At 46.0% G+C, this 17,615-nt stretch overlaps 1 pseudogene; it reads right to left on the bottom strand.

The window, feature by feature from the left end:
* Nucleotides 1–240: 240 nt before the first annotated feature.
* On the bottom strand, nucleotides 241–16,236 carry LOC143410728 (E3 ubiquitin-protein ligase TRIM35-like; annotated as a pseudogene).
* Nucleotides 16,237–17,615: the final 1,379 nt, after the last annotated feature.

Here is a 17,615-nt window from a genome sequence, read left to right as displayed (position 1 = left end):
CTGGGTAGAGCCTGGACCCAGTGAGATACTTCCTGGATGGCTTTTAACTGAACAGAGAAGGGACCAAAAATAAAAAAGAGGCATAGGGCCTAGAGTCACAGAAAAAGGCAAGACAGAATGACAGAGGATGCTGGCACCTCACAAGGTAGTGGGCAGAGGTGCCAAGGCTGGGGATGGGCTTCAGGAAGAGGTAGGAATAAAGCAGGCCCATGACACAGCATCCAGCAGGCCTGGGCCAGTTCAGACGTCCAGCTCTTCCTTTATAGTGATGCACAAGGGGCAGATGCTCAAGGGCTCAGGAGGCCCATCACCCCGCACACCCAAGGTAAAAGTAGGGCCGCACCTCCCAGAAGCGTGCATGGAAGGTGTATAGGTGGCAGTTATGTTCAGCATCATAGAAGGACAGCTCACCCTCTTCGCACTCCAGCTCCACACGTAGGCAGCACGGGACGGTCAGGACCAGGGGCAAGGTGGCCGGGTCCGAGGTCACACAGTGGTCCACCTCCACACCCTGCATGTGGCACACGTACCAGAAGCCAGAGGGTGTGTCATGGTGGCAGCTGTGTGAGTGGCCTTCTGCACCTGTATCTGGCTACAACCGCAACACACCCACCTGCCAGCTCTGCAGGTCACCCAGGGCTACCTCCCAAGCATGGGAGCCTTGAGAGAAAGTGCAGGATCCCAGCAGGCAGGGTGCTGAGGAGAAGTGCTCTGGTTTTCCACCTGCAGGCGGTAGCCATGGTTGGTGACGCTGGTGAGGTCATCAGACACCGAGAGCCAGCCTGCTGCAGTGTTGGGTTTGAAGCTGAAGGGCACTGAGGGCAGAAGGGGGACAGTCAGCAAACCTGATACTCTCCCACCTGCCACACCAGGTGGTGTCCCCAGGGACCCAAAATGACCACCTCAGTTCTAGTTGCCCTGGGTTGATGGAAATCATGGGTTCAAATGTAATGGCCAAAATGTATGTGAAAATCCTAGCCCCCACCCAGTGGCCCAGAATGTGCCTTTATTTGGAAATGGGCATTACTATAAATATAGTTATAGTAACAAATATTTAACTGTATTTATTACTATAAATACAGTTAAGATGAAGTCAGACTGGAGCAGGGTGGAACTTGAACCCACCTTGACTGTGCCCTTAATAAAAAGGGGAATGGAGACAACACATGAGGGGAAAAGCCATGTGGCAGAGGGCAGAGGGTGAGGTGCTGCAGCTGCAGGCCAAGGGCAGCCAGGCCTGCCAGCCAACACCAGAAGCTAGAAGAGACACAGAGGACCCCTGCCACAGGTTTCAGAGGACCACAGCCCTGCTGTCACCTGAGCATGAGCTTCTAGCCTTCACAAACATGAGAGAATATGTTTCTGTCATTTAAAGCACCCCGTGTGTGGTCCTTTGGTGACCTTGGATGGAGAAAGCCTTTCATTATACACGTTAAAATTCTGAATAGAGGAAGTATTTTTCTTTCTGAAGAGGAGAGAGGGTCAGGGCCTGTATAGGAAGGTGGTCTGCCAGGAGGGGCTGCAGCCATCAGGCAGGAGGGAGATGACCAGGGTGAAGGGCCTGCTGGGAGGTCAGTGGAGAGAATAGGTAGAGCCTGACAGAGTGGAGCTTGGCAGGAGCTCTGTGCTAGCATGAGTACCTTCCCGGGGCACGAACACCTCCCAGAAACCCTTACCAGATTTGATGGAACTGATCATCTTCTTCCACACACGGTACTGCAGGGAATCCAGGTACCGGCAGGGGTTGATGAGCATGCCAGGCTGGATGGGCTCCAGCTCCACCGTGCAGAAAAGCCTGTGGAGGGAGGACTGGGCATGGTGGGTGAAGTTGGGGCAAAGCACCTAGGGTTCACTGGAAATGGGCAACAGGCCTTGCTCCCTTGCCTCAGGCCTAGGTTTCCTGGCCGCCTTCCCCAAGACAAACCTGATTGGTCCAGGAACTGACTGAGCTGCCACACCCTTCAGGATTCAGTAGGACGGCTCATCCCACTCCAGCTGGGAAAAATAGAAATAGGAGGTTCTCCAACACGGCTGCCATCCTTGTGCACAGCAATCACACTTACACATCTGCTTGTGGCATGTGTAAGAAATTGGAAGGGACCTTAACAGTGCTCTACTCCAACAAAACCAAGAGGTCACAGTCCTTTGCTTGAGCACCTCTGGTGACAGGGAACTCACTACTTCCCCTAATTCCCAAAGCCCACTCTTTTATCTTTGGACGGCTCAGACAGGGACATAATTCTTAATTATTCATCCCAGAGAACCCAAAGCCATCAAGGCACACGAGTGTGCAGGACAAGGGCCTGTCCTGAAGCTCTCAGAGGGAGGAGGCTGGTCAAGAAAGATGTCTAAATGTTAGATGGCCACTGAGAAGCATGAGCAGATGCATGCTGCTCTCCCTCCCCTCACAGTGGTTGGAGACGCTACATGCCAGTCAGAATTGGAAAGCCTCAAAGAAAGGTCTCTCCATCTGGCTGTCCCCACCACTCCCTGTGGATCCTACCAACTGGCTGCATTACCTGCCTGGCCCTGGAGCCACTGGATTTTTCACCTTTGGTGTTTCTACCTGCTCTTCCCCTCCCCTCCACCAGACTTTTCAACTTACTGGCGCTTTTGGTGCTTGTGTTTCTGAAAGAAAAGACACAGACTCAGACACAGAGAAAGCATGGTAAGTTTCTGACCTCAAGAGGAGCCATGCACCCCATGTTCATGGATCAGAAGACTTAATATTGTTAAGATGTCCATTCACCCCAAGCTGATCTAGGTATTCAGCAGAATTCCTTTCAAAATCCCAGGTACTTTTTTTGTAGAAACTGATTCTAAATTTCATATGGAAATTCAAGGAACCCCAAAGAGCCAAATAATCTTTAAAAAGAAGAGTAAAGTTGGAGGACTCACACTCCCCAATTTCACAGCTTATTATAGAGCAACAATAGTCAAGAGAGTGCAGGACTAACATGTGGGCAGACGGGGAGATCAATGGAAGTAACAGAACTGAAAGTCCAGAAGTAAACCCTCACATTCACTGTCAGTCAATTATCTATGAGGACAGCAAAATCATTTAAGAGAGGAATAGTCTTTCCAACAAATTGTAAAAATTATTAAAGTACACATTAAATTGTTAAAGGTGGACCCTAACTTGATGCCATATTAAAAAAATGACATAAAATACATCAAAGGCCTAAATATAGAGCTAAAACTGAGAAAGAACTTGTGCCTAGAACAGAAAGAATTTTTACAACTTACAAAGAAACAACATAATTAAAAATGGATAAAAAAGTAGAATTGATACTTCTCCAAAGAAGATCTACAAATGACCAATAAGCACATGAAAAGATGCTAAATATTGTTAGCCATCATGAAATGCAAATCAAAATAATGAGATACCACTTAAAACTCAATGGGATGGCTACTTACACACACACACATATATATATATATATATATATATATATATATATATATATATATATATACACACACACACACACACACACACACACACATATACACACACACACACACACAGAGAGAGAGAGAGAGAGAGAGAGAGAGAGAGTTGGGAAAGATGTAGAGAAAGTAGAATCAATATTCACCACTGATGGCAATATAAAACAGTGCACTTGCCTTGCAAAAGAATCTGGCAGCTCTTCAAAGGGTCAGAGTTACCAAAGAAGCTAGCAACATCCAAGAGAAATGAAAACATGTACATATAACTGGTACATTAGTTGGGTGTGGTGGTGTGTGCCTGTCATCCCAGTGACTTGGGAGGCTGAGACAGGATCACAAGTTCAAGGCCAGCCTCAGCAACTTAAACCTCAAGCAAGTCATCCAGACTCTGTCTCAAGATTGAAAAAAAACTAGCACTAGGGATGTAGCTCAGTGGTTAAAGCACCCTGGGTTCCACCCCCAGTACAAAACAAACCAAAACACTGGTATATGATTGTTTATAGCCCTATTACCTACAAGAGCAAAAAGTAAAAACAATCCAAATAATCACAAATTGATGAACAGATAAAATGTAATATACAATAGAATAGTATCATTCCACCATAACAAGGAAAGAACTGTTAGTTGCTAAGACATGGATGAAGTTGCAAAATATGCTGAGTGAAAGAAACCAGTCACAAAAGGTACATATTATATGACTCCATTTATGTGAAATGTGTAAAATAGGCAAATTAGGTAGACAAGAGAGATTGGTGGCTGAAAGGCACCAGGACAGGAGGAATAGGGGAGTGACAGCTGAAGGATTTGGAGCTTCTTTTGGGATGGATGAAATGATCTGAAATACAGATTGTCGTGATGGTTGCACAACTGTACAGTGCTGAAATCACTGAACTGTATGTTTTAAATAAGTGAAAAGCTGGGTGGAGTGGTGTGGGGCTGTAGTTCCAATTACTCGGGAAGCAAGAAGCTCACTCTAGCCCAACAATTTGAAGCCAGCAAAAGCAAGAATGAGATCCTGTCTTTTAAAAAACTAAATAAAAACAACAACAACAACAAAAATGGGTGATTTACACAGTGAAATATATAAATTATATCTCAATAAAGCTGTTATTTAGAAAAACAAAATCACAAACCAAAATCATTGGCAGGATGACAATTTCCTTAGCAGAATTGTCAAAGAAAGAAACGATTTAAATCTTTGTGTGATTCTGTAATCAGTGCCCTCTGGAGACAAGGCATATCATGGCTTGACATGAGGTGGTCAACCCACAAAAGTCCTCCCCCCAGAATGGGACACACTGCTGGAACACAGTATTTGCCCCCCGATCCAGAAGATGAGCTGTCAGTGGTGAAGAAGATAGTGTGTCATCCTGATCATCCTGATTTACAAACCAGCCTTCAAGTTACAGAAACTTCTCTGCGGGGGCCCAATGATGCAATCAACCAAAGTGAGAAAAAATAAACTCAATGAATGTTTGTAGCCCTATTACCTACAAGAGCAAAAAGTAAAAACAACCCAAATAATCACAAATTGATGAACAGATAAAATGTAATATATAATAGAATAGTATCATTCCACCATAACAAGGCATTTGTTTTTTTAAGTGAGAATGGAATCATTCTTAAGAGAAAACAAGCCATATTTAAATATAAAAAAATCTGGTTTTGAAAGATCACGTTTACTAGGGGTAGAGAGAGAAGAAACCAAGGATGGCACAAAAGCAAAGAGAACAGGGGGAGCGAGAGAGAGAGACGGGGAGAGCAGGGGAGAGAAGAGGCTGGAGACGCCACCCCTGTCATGCCCCTGGCCTCTGACAAGCAGCACATGGATGCCATCCCTCAGAACCAAAGCCAAGAGGTCACAGGAAGACTGGCATGGCAGGCCTGATGACCAAGGTTCTCTAGTCCCTGAACATCCGGCCCCATCACAGTACGTGGGGGCCACGCCCCTCACCATAAGAAAAGAGACGTCATCTTCCTTCAGTTCCATCTGCAGCCGCTTGATCTCGTGGGCCAGAGCGTCCAGAACAGCCTGCTCCTCCACCCTCAGGAACTCATGGAGCTTGTGGAACTCCTGCCAGATGCAGCCTTCCAGTCCCGCTGCCTCCACCTGCAGCAGAGAGCTGGAGTCAGTGACTCAGACCTGGGGAGCCTCTGCTGTCCCCAAGCTGGTGACCTTCAGATTTTCAGAAAGAATCTTATGTAGAACCCTAGAGATGAAGCATTGATGCAAGACTTGACTAGCACAAATTTATAAGTTTAAATTTCAAATGGGAGAGCATAGCAGCTGTTTTGATAATTTTTTAGAAATCACTGGTCAAGTACGGTGGTGCACACCTGCAATCCCAGTGATTGGGAACAATAAGGCAGGAGGGTTTCAAGTTCAAGATCAGCCTCAGCAACTCAGCAAGGCCCTAAGCAGCTTAGTGAGACCCTCTTTAAAAAAAAGAAAAAGAAATCATTGCTTATTGATGATAACCCAGTTCCTGTAACCTCCTCACACACAACAGTCTGTATCTCATTTGGGTTCTCAATAGCATGGAAAACTCTGTGTGACAGAAGTGAATTATTTCAAATAGCAACAATTTTTAAAACTTGTTTGCCTTCAAATCTTTTGCCCTTAAATATGTCTGATCAAAAGTTTTTCTAAAACAGTGGGAAGTATTTAACACTCAATCATAAAAATGTGCACATTCCAAATCATAACCACAAAAATATTAAGAAAATGAGACCCAAACCATAAAAATACTCAGAGAAAAAGCAAAGAAATACTTCTTGCCTGAGAATAAGAAAGAAATTGCTTAGCATAATATGAAACAAAAAAGATTCAAACAATGAGATAAATGAATGTATATTAAAGATAAGCTTTAAATGTCAAGACCTTATAAGCAGGGTTAAATACATGCATGTAATTCCAAAATGACTACTGTATAAATGACCCCCCTCCCCCCCCAAAAAAAACTCTGAAAATAATTCATTGAAAAAGAAATGACAAACTGGAAAAAATGTCTGCAATATATTCAACAAACTAGTATTAGTCTTAATATACAAAAGCGCTCCAAAAATCCAATGGGAGAAAAGACAAATATTCCAAGAACAAAAAAAGAATATGAATTGGCATTCACATCATTCACAAAAGAAATCTGTACTGTGAAAAGATGGCCAAACGAGAAGGAACCACGTAGGAAGAGTGGAATCTACTGATTCTTCTCACACAGGACAAGAAAGGATGGAGCAAAGAGGAAAACTCGGCAAGAGCCAAGGCAACTCCATCAACTGTCACACCAGCAGGGACAGCCTCATGGTAAAGGGGTAAACAACAGAATGTATACTCAGTGACTTGGATTCAGAGAATTTAATGGGAAAAGCACCCATCCAGCTAGAACTCTGGAGGCCTCAACCTGAACACCTTAAGAACCCTGGCCTCCACAAGAAGCCTAAGAGCTCTCTGCTGCCTGGCAGGGAGAGATGGATGCACCCCACTTCCCCCTAGTCCAGCCCCATACCCACAAATGTAGGTATTCTGATCATGGAAATGTACAGGGAAGCATTCCCCTGGTGAGCAAACTCACGAGAGGGTAACAGGCACCTTGTTTCCCACCTTTAGAATGCCCTGCAATGTCTCTTAGGATCTAGTAATATAGCTAATATATGTGCAATGTCTAGCTGGTATGGTAACGCCCTGAGAAGCCTCTGTGTTAGAGGCTCATCAAACCTCGACCTTGATTGCAGGCACATAGTTCCTAGGAATAAAGGAACTTATTTGCTAGATAACTACAATGTTTCACCAAGCTCTGCTGCTCCTGAAGCTGTCTGCCTAACAGTAACTTTAGACAATGGACTTTCTTGAGAACTGCACAAAGCTCCTACATTGCATACTATAACTGTAAAATTTACTTGCAGAATAAGCAACCTTACTGATACTCTAAACAATAATGTAGTTATGGTACTAATAACCAAACATAACCTATTGGTATAAATAAACGTGGCCACTTGGACACCTTCCCTGACTCCGCACCTCGTCTCTGTGTCTCCCTTTATTATTTTTTTTACACACAAAGCCAGTCAAACAGCTTTGGCCATGACGACATTGGTTACAGGGCAGAAATGAAGCCTAATGACTCCATGACAGCACCAGAAGAACACCACAAATGGTGTCCTCTAGCAACAGCAGGCTGCAATCTCATTTGTGGACTGGAAACTTGGTCTGTACTCATGGCTCTGACCTAAGATGATCAAATGGTGCCACTCTGTCAACTCAGTTTCTTGGTCTCCAATACATCACAAACATTGAATGGCCTCTCTCTATGGGAACTCAGATGCATTATCTTATATCAAAGTTTCACAAAAATCCTAGAAAGAGGGAATTTCTTTCTACAGGTGAGTGCATGAGTTTGGTGGGGGCCGAGGGATCTGCCTGTAAACACAGGATTGGATTTCCAAGGTCAGCCTGCAGCTTACTGCCCTGTACTCTGTATTTCACAGCCTCGACTCCTTCTCTGCTCCTCCAGCTTGGGACAGGCTGGTTTCTGACTGTCTTGCAGACCCTGGCTCTGGTCTGTCACCTTCTGAGAGATGACTGCTTCTAGTAATTACCACTCAGCTGCACTCATCTCAGCCACAGCTGACACACCTGGTTTGGGCTGCTGGGCACTCCCCTGAAGTCCCTACAGTGCCTGAGTGGCCAAGGACTGGGCTCAGGAAAGCCTCCTAATATCTAGCCATGGAACCAGCCGCAACCTCATTACTGGTCCCCTGCAGGTTCCCAGAACTTCCAGACATTGGGAATGTGCTCACTTTCCTTGTATTTTGATGAGAGGGGACAAACTAGAAAATAACAAGGTAATGAAGTGTCTTGAAGAAAATGAGGGAGACCTGAAGCCGGGTAAAAGAGAAGGGCTAGTCTGGGTAGCAGCAGGGAAAGCTTCCTAAGGAACGTATAAACTGAAATTTTAACGGCATCTTTGACTATAGGGCCAGGGGAACAGCTTTAGCTCATTTAAGGGACAGAGAAGGCCACAGAAGTGGCAGAAGCACAGAGCACCAAGCCACAGAACAGCAGATGAACTTGGGGCAGGCAAGGGGCAGACAACAGCCTTGGCCATGGGAAGGAGTCGAGACCGCAGTCTGGGACATGGAACTACACTAGGCGATTTTAAGCAGAGGAATGACACAGCGATGTGCTTTTCCAAAAGACCACTAGAGTGCTTGGAGAGTGGAAAGAACAGAACAAAGAACAGAAAACCAAGAACAGAAGCAGGGAGCAGCCAGGAAGGAGGCACAACAATGCAGGTGGAGTTCGATGGACATGTATGGTTCAGAGACAGGGAACAGGGCTGTGGTGGAATGGACATGGGCACTGAAAGGAAACCCAGAATCACAGGAATCACAAGGGCTTGCACTGAGTGAATGGCGAAATGCAACACACACTAAGGTTATTATTAAATGACAGTGCAATGGCACAGGTGGCTTCTTAAGTCATGCCTATGCTGCTGGTGTGCCATGCCCAGGTCTTCAGTGAGGCAGTGTAGCCCAGTCAGCAGCTGAGAACAAGGCTGTATGAGACTTCCAAGTCCACAGCTAGCCCACGGGTGGCATCAACAAAGCCAAGGCCAACCCTCCCCTGCTTCTCCCAAGCACTCACCTGATTGTGCTTGGTGATGGCCTTGTAGGAGCGTCACATGGCCCAGAAGGCCTTGGCTTTCTCCTGAAGCGTGCACTCCATGTTTCTACACTTGGCCTGATGTGGGGAATGAGAAGGAGGCAGGGAGGCAAGTTAGGACTGGAGGTCAGACAGGGAGGACAAACACCACATTTATAACTGGAATTCCACTTTGATAAGAGCATGAAAACAGCATTTACTGAACCTGGTCCATGCCAATCCCCTGGGGCACAGCTGAATGTTAGTCCTGATCTCAAATCATTTCTTTATAATGCTAAGAACCCTCAGATGTCCTGTAGCCCAGCTCCCTTGTCCTATGCCTGGTACTGGGAACAGGGCTGAGGAGGTAGAGGGGCCTGTTGTCTCTCAAGCTGCCATAATACAGCACAGAAAGGCATCCTGCTCAGCCAGGGACTGGTCCAGGCTGAGCTGTGTCCCTGAGCTGTGGGGATAAGACAGGGGGAGGGACCACAGGCTCCCTTTGAAATGTTCCAGACTGTACTGGTCTGAAGTCACTAATCTTAGGGGGTCTGACCCCCTCATTTTCTATCAAATGAAGTTATTTCCCATAAGGCCTTCTCTACACATTTCCCTCCAGACCCCTCCTTCTCCTGACATTCTCATATTGCTTAGATCATGTGACAGACTTTAATTGTCAAATTCAAATATTTACCTCTTCAGTAGTTTTTGTTTTTTTAAATTTTAATTATTGCTTCTGAACTTTCTGGACTCCCTGAAGAACACTGTAAATTTTACGTTGGATTGCTACCTTTTCATCTACATTGTGAGAAACCTTTTCATATATTTTCTTTTGGAAAAATAGTAAATATTCTAAAAATAATAATCTAATATTACTAATATTAGATTAAAAATTCTAATAAAAATAATAATGATTCTAATAATAGTACTGGTAAATTACCATCAACATTTATGGAACACCTACATGTAGCAGGGACAGTGCTAATTACTTAATACCAATTTCCTACCCGATAAGAGGGATATCACTATGGAGCTCATGGGTTGACAAATCAGTGCATGTCAAGGGCTGAGAAGCGGGCAGGCACAAAGTACATGCTGCAAGGTCTAGCTCTTAGTACCAATAAGTGCCACTGTGAGCCAAGAAATTTAATTCTCCTACCAGATGTTCCAGGTTTCTAAATGTACAGCATAAATGCTAAGATAACCTCATCTAGATCTCATCCTTATACAACTCCAATTTGTTTTCCAGATCTTTCTTCCCCCTTGATATGCAGACTCATCACACAATAGGTGTTTACCATGCTACCTACTGCTGGGACCTCTTCATTCAGGAGCCACAGTGGGCAACTGAGACTCCCTCTCTGCCGGGGGCACAGGCTTAACAAGGAGACAATGAATATTCTCTATTGAAACTAGGGATCTGCCAGGCTTGAATTGAAAGCTGAGGACCCAGAAAGTAGTGAGTAGTTAGGAAAGGGTAGAAAGAACTAGAAGGGGAATGTCTTAGTCCATTTTCTGTTTGCAGTAATACAACAGCATAGGATAAGCTATTAGGAAACAGGCTGATTCTGGCTCAGAGTTCTGAGCTGAGACTTAGGGCCATGTCTGGTGATAGTCTTCCAGGATAGCTGAGTTCCAGTATGGGTGAGGGCACCACGCAGTGGGAAATAGGAAGTGCATGTGAATCCTGTTTCTTCTCCTCTCATAAAGCCACCAGGATGGTGGGGGCTCTGACACTCCTATCTAATCCTACTCAAAGGCTTCACCTCTAAACACCAGTCACATTCAGTTTCTACCCTCTTAATACCTTGCAATGGAGATTAAATGTCAACCTTTGTTTTTGGAGAGGATGAACCACATGCAAACCATGGTGGTGAGACCTCTGAATGTGGCTAAGAGTAACTGGAACCCCTGAGTTGACACTTCTCAGGCTGATTCTGAGAAGGTAGCCCCAGGCAGGGGACCAAGGCTTCAGGACATACGTCAAAGTCCAGAGGCATGTATAAGAAAGGGGTCCAGACAAGGCAGATAGAGGCCTGGGCCTCCGAGGGAGTTTGGAGTGTGTCTGGTATTGAAAACACTAAACTTGAGTTCTGACCCAAGAATTTTATCATGTTTACCCCAAAGCTTCAAGAAGTGCATGACTGAATTTTCCCAAGTTTCCATTTTCTCATTAGTAAATGTAACTATCTTCACAGTCCCCTGGAAGGGTCTGTGTCTGAGTATTTTGTGGATTTGCAAGTAGTCTAAGAGTATTCTGAGATAGTATTTTCGTTGAATGACGAACCAAAAAAACCCCACCAAGATAAGCCCATCCTGAGTCACGTCATACACAGTGTGACACATGCTCTTGGTTCCTACAACATTAGCACTAGAATGTGTAAATGTGTTAATGATTACCAGGCACTAGTCTGTATGAGTGTCATGGTCTTGGCCTAATGAGGGAAGAGCAATACACTCAGCATGTAGAGGGTGTATGGGTGCTGTAAGCAGGCCAACCATGTGCATCAACTGAGTTTGAGTTTCTGAGTTCTTCAAACAGGGAAGCTTTGACTCCTGAATCAAGCCAGCACTTGGGACACAGTAAAGAGAATCAATCAAAAGGATCTCTGCCAAGAGTAGAGATTTAGTTTCAGCAAAATAAAATCTTGTAATTAATATTTTAACTGGAATTGTACAGATCCCAATTTTGCTTGGACTTAATCTGGCAACTTCCTTTGGTTTATTGCATATCTGTGATATAGGCAAGAGCAATTTATATGTTTTGTGTTTGTGTGCACCTACGTGGTAACATATTTAAGCCACATTATTGGAACACTTTTTTCCTTTAAGAAGAGCAAGCACGTTGTTCAGCTTTGAGAAACACTGCACTCCAGGACTTCCTAAGGTCCCACAAGCACTTGTGTTCTTTCTAGAGCTCTGTTTAAACATTTCCATTATATTCCAAAATCTCCTAAGTCTTTCTGGTCATATCTCCCTGTGCTGAGGACACCAGGCAAGCTCTTTAACATGCCCTTGGATGCCCTGTGGGATCTGTCCCAAACTTCTTCATTCCTCATGTAGAATGTCCTTTGGTCACTGCAGGCCCCACCCTATGCCCCCATTACTGCTACTGGCCTTCCTTTACTCCTCTGGGCCTTCAGGTCTTGTGAAATCAGTTGTTCAGAGGCTTCTTACTATGCCTCAACAGACAAAAAAAGTAGTCCTTCCTCTTAGAGTGTCCCATCCTTCACTGAAACTTCAATTGTTAGTGAGAGTATTCAACTGTGCCTGTCAACTTCACCCAGGCAGGGTCTCTAGGACTGGACTGTATTCTGCTGGACACACTGTGCCCAGCACATTGCAGATGTTCAACCTACCTGCTTTCTGCACACTGACAATGATCAACAGCCACCCAGATGCCTGATTATCCAAACACAGTTGGCTGCCCACAGCTCTGGGATCAGAGCACAAGCAGCACTGAGAGAAGGCTCTCTCAAAGCCAATGACCAGAGCATAGACCAAACTAGGCCCAGGAGAAGTCTAGCTACGAGTTCTGTGACTTTGGCAGTTACTTAAACTGAGACTGTCTTTATACTGTACCTCATTACACTGTAAGATCGGGATAACGCTACTAACTACAGCAAGCTGAAATGCCCCACAACCCTGCAAAGCCCAAGTTCTAATCAATACAACCGTAAATGTTATGGCAAAAGGGATTCTGCAGATGATGGAATTAAGGATCTTGATATGGGGAGATTCCTCTGGATAATTTGAGTGGGTCCACTGTAATCACGAAGGCCTTATGAGAGAGGTGGTAGTCAGCCAAGGAAGGCAATAAGACAACTAAAGCAGAAGTCAGAGTCATGCTCCTTAAAGATGGAGAAGACAAAAAAACATGTTCTCCCCTGAAACCTCCAAAAAGAATGCAGCTGTGCAGACAGCTTGAATTTGGGCCTTCTGACCTCTAGAACTACAATCAACTTGTGCTGTTTTAAACCACTGTGTTTGTGCCAGTTTACTGTGTCAATGAAAGAAAACTAACACACCCAGCCTTGTTGAACATTTGTGAGCATTACATTTGCTAACATGCACATGCTTAAGAGAATTTAACATATAGTAAGTTCTCTACAAGTATCCACCCACATGATTTGTAGTTTTGCTTCATCCTTAGATGGTGGCCAAAGTGATCTTTTTTCTAAAACATACTATCTAATCACAACCCCCCGTCTGAGAATCCCACAGGGCTCCCCACAGCCAACAGTACTTTTGACCTAGCTCCTCCTCACATGGCAATGGGATGGGAGGGGGGATCCCACACTACTCCCCCCAGAACCACCACGCATGTCCAACCATGCAGAACCATGTCTTGTCTACTAACTCCTGACTTCCTCCTCTAAAACATAAATTTTATAAGATAAGAGGCTATCTCAGGGACCTGGGCACCCAGAACAGGTTTTGGCACACAGGAGGCCCTCAGCTCATGTTTGTCTGGTAAATGAATGAGTCCCTCCCTGCTTCAGGCGGCCCTGGACTAGACTATTCCCTGCCTCTCAGGCATCACCCTGAGGACCCACTGGCCTGACACAAGGCTCCATCTGCATCTCCATCCTGTTGTAACCACTGAAATTCTCTAGGTGCCTGGAAAGTCAGGTTTCCTCACTTCCAGACCCTTCCAGACACTACTGTCTCTGCCATATACCCCCCCCTCATTCCTTCCCCTGGCTAATACCTCCACAGCCCTCAGGTCTCTCCTGGAAGCTCCTTGAGGGTGAGAATTCTCTATCTCATCTCCTGCAGCTCTTCTAGGACTAGCAGGGCAAGGCATCTGCTAATTAAGAAAGCTGTCATGGACCCTCATGCTTCCTGGCCCCAGGCTCACTGCTCTTGAATCCTGGCTTGGGGCTTGGCTCCAAACTGGGGAGGGTCTGTGAGTGTTCCTGGCCTTGACTCCTGCCCATCTCCTGATCTGCAGCTCTGCCAGCCCCATGAGAATTAGTTACACCTTGACTCATGGTCCCACTATCTAGACCCCAATTCCCAGTGAGTCCAGCACTTTCTTCAGCTGTCTCAAATCAGTATCCATCACTTCTGCTAGTGGGAGTGCATAGGAGTCACAGGGTTACTCAATCAAACATGCATAATGATGGCACTCCTGAGTTCTCTTTTACTTGTCTATGTCAAAATGTGTGTGGAATTATAACAAACTTAAAATTATTTCTTAATAAAGGCACTGCAAAGAAAGGAGAGGGGGTGTGTGGAGTACCTCCTTCTGGGCACAGTCAGCTTCCTGCCAGCTAACCAGTGTTCTTCAAACTGTTGGTCTGATACATGCATTAGTAGGTGATAAAATAAATTTAGTGCTTCTTTCCTTTTTGAGTGCTGGGGATGGGACCCAGGACCTCATACACACCAGGCAAAAGCTCTACAACTGAGCCACATCCCCAGCTCCAAATTTTAGTGTTTTCACATTGTGTAACTTCTTCCAAAGTACAATGGACATTTCCAGAATTTTACTTTTATTTTTTTACATGTATATAGGTGATGTAGGGTGTGACTCATTCATTCACAGACAAACGAGCTGAAAAACGAATGTGTTTCTAACGGCTAAAGTCTAAATATTTCTGAAAAATTCTTAGCTAGGTTAACCCTTATTTCCTAATTACTTTTTCCTTTCTATAACAAAGACTTCTCCACATTACTTTTACCCTGTAAGTAGTTCCCTGGTTTATACCTATTGGAACTCTACGCATTAAGATGCTAAAAGAATGATAGAGAACCAACCAGTGGGCCTGAGCCAAGGGCCTCTCCTGGCAGTTACACAAACTTTGGGATCAGCTGAGGACGGTGACTGAGCTGCGGAAACCTTAAGGCTCTACATCCCTTGCCAGGTCCTGGGTTCCTCCCCCACTTCTAAACTGAGGGTTTGTGGGCTACCCACACTGGTGCCGCTCACAGGGACCTGGCCACCTCTGCTGGCTGGGCCAGGCCATTCAGAAAGGGGCAGGGCTGTCTGGGAAGGTCGCTGACCCTGTATCCCACTTCCTGTTTGCACTCTGACCCATCCTGGGCCAGCCTTGAAGAAGGCAGACCAATAGATAACCACATTCGCGGTGGGAGTCTTAAGGAAGCCCCCGGAGCTGGAGCGGGGAGCCCTGGAGGCCTGAGCAAGTGCAGCGCTAGCAGGCTGGAGGGCGGAGCCCAGGTGCAGGGATGCGGTACAGCCCCGGCCACCACGTGTGCGCCGGATCACTGGGCGCTCACCGCCACTCTTACCCGAAAATCGTGGGCAGTGTCCTTCACTGGCTGCACGCGATGTCCCCAGTGGCGGGGGTCGGTCTGGCATGAGCAGCAGAGCAGCTCCTTGTCCTCCAGGCAGAAGAGACTCAACTGGCCGCGGTGCAAGCGGCAGAGGAGCGAGGATGAGGAGCCTGTCCAGCCCGCGTCCTTGGCCTCCCTGCGCAGCAGCTTCTCCACCAGTTTGTTCAGGGTGTGGTTGGTGCGCAGGTCTGCGGGCGACGACCAGTCCTCGCACACCGGGTATGTGGGCGCTATTTGCACTTCCCTTAGATGCTCACGCACCCACGGCAGAAGTTGTGACCACAGTGCAGTGTCACCGCATGGCGGAAGGGGTCGCAGCAGACGGCACAGAGCAGCTCCTCTTTGAATGAGCCGTAAGGCCCGGGGGACGCGGCGGGCTCCGTCACCAGTAACTTTGGCTTGCGTCCCTCCCAAACCGCTAAGCAGCTGACTGTGGGGCGGTGGGCAGTGCCCCGACCCCTTCCTCTTGCAGCGCTGAGCGGCGGCGGTGCTGGCCAATCGGGAATGGAGTGCTTGCCTGGTTCTGCCCCACTTCCTGTTTGCGCATGAAGGCGGGAAGAGCGCTGCAGAGCTGGCTGTAGCCGCCCTCTGCCTATGGGCACCTCCCCCAGCCGCACTGCGGGCCCTGGTGTCTCTGGACTCCTGCGTCCTTATTGAAGTGGGAAATGAAGTCTAGGAACCCCTTCCTTAACTGAGTCCTGGAAACCTCTGGCCCGCGACATGGGAGACACCCAGGATCCTGACTTGGTTCCCAAGTCGTGGCTGGGTCTTAAAGCAGCTTCCGTGGGCTCGCGCTTAGAGTGGCGGTGCCTTCGTAAAGGCTTGTCACTCAAGCCATCGTCCATCACTTCTTTTTGCCAGTCTTCTGGCCTGGAGGAAACAGGTGAGGAAAGCGGGTGGTGGGAAGACCTCTGAGAAGACAGAAGACACGGTTCTTGTCCCGGGGTTGAATGAATCTAGTGTTTCAGGATGTGTTTGCTTGTGAGGAAAATGACTGTAACCTATCTCGTCCCTATGAAATGTGAGGCTGAAAGTCAGGTAAGGGTGGAGCGTGCTCCTGACATCAGGCAGGTCTCCATTAAAGCAAGGAAATAAAAGACTTCTTTGAACTAGAATCCAAGCTGAATTCCTGCAAGGTTTGCGGGACTGAGCCCCTCTGATTCCCCTTTCCTGCATCAGTGTGATTATTTTGCAGCTTTAACATGTAGGATACTGTTCACATGCGGTGCTTCTATTCCTGGTTTCTGCTGAGAAATGACTCTTGGTGTTGTGTGCCTGTATGTCTTGAGAGCAGAGGCACTGTCTCAATTTTCCAAGGATGTTTCTGTGGTGAATAACTTTGGAAGGCAGAAATAATTTCTCCTCCAGATAAAGTTCTGGCAGAACTAGTCCCCATTATAGATTCCAGTTTCCTAAATTTGGTAATTTCTCTTCTATAATGCAACCTACTGGGGCCCTCATCACAAAGACTTGTGGGAATTGAAGCTCAGGAAATTGGCCCAGTAACAATGCTGACTACACTTACTGCTGTTATGAATTGTCCTTTGTCTCTGACCCAGTGGACTCATATTTCCTACCAGCATTCATGAAACTGTATCAAGTTAACTGCTTGCAAGTAGGATAAAATTTCAAACCCTTTACAGTTCTAGATAATTTTCTTCCAAACTTCTTAAGAATAGCCCTTTCCTCATAGGGAATGCACATCACTAATTTTCATTGCCTTCAGTATTTCTTTTCTGTGATCTATATTCACCTGGGGAGCTTTGTAAATGGAGATTCCCAGACTCCATTTCATCCTTCTTACCTGTCTTGGCCAGGAATCTGCATTTTCATTTGGTCACCATGTAATTCTCAGGCACACTAAAGTTTGAGAGTCATTGTTCTAGATCTTCTCACCCAACAAATTGTTAGGTGTCCAGTGATGGCTACCAGTTCAAAAATGAACCTTAGGGCCTGGGGTTGTGGTTTCATGGTAGAGTGCTCACCTAGCACACGTGAGGCCCTGGGTTCGATCCTCAGCACCACATAAAAATAAATAAATAAAGATATTGTGTCCAACTAAAAAATAGGTATTTTTTTTAAATTGAATTTAAAAGCAATATCTAAAGAAAGTCACAAGATGGTGCTGATAATCCTGCACTACATTTACCACAGACTTGAAAATGCTGTCATTTTCTTTCATTGTGTCCTCTTACCATGTGTCCCACTTGTTCTGTGAAATTAT

Source organism: Callospermophilus lateralis, chromosome 11 (assembly GCF_048772815.1).
Source record: "Callospermophilus lateralis isolate mCalLat2 chromosome 11, mCalLat2.hap1, whole genome shotgun sequence".
Taxonomy (NCBI): domain Eukaryota; kingdom Metazoa; phylum Chordata; class Mammalia; order Rodentia; family Sciuridae; genus Callospermophilus; species Callospermophilus lateralis.
Note: the sequence above shows the minus strand (reverse complement) of the source record. Positions and strands in the feature narration are given on the sequence as shown.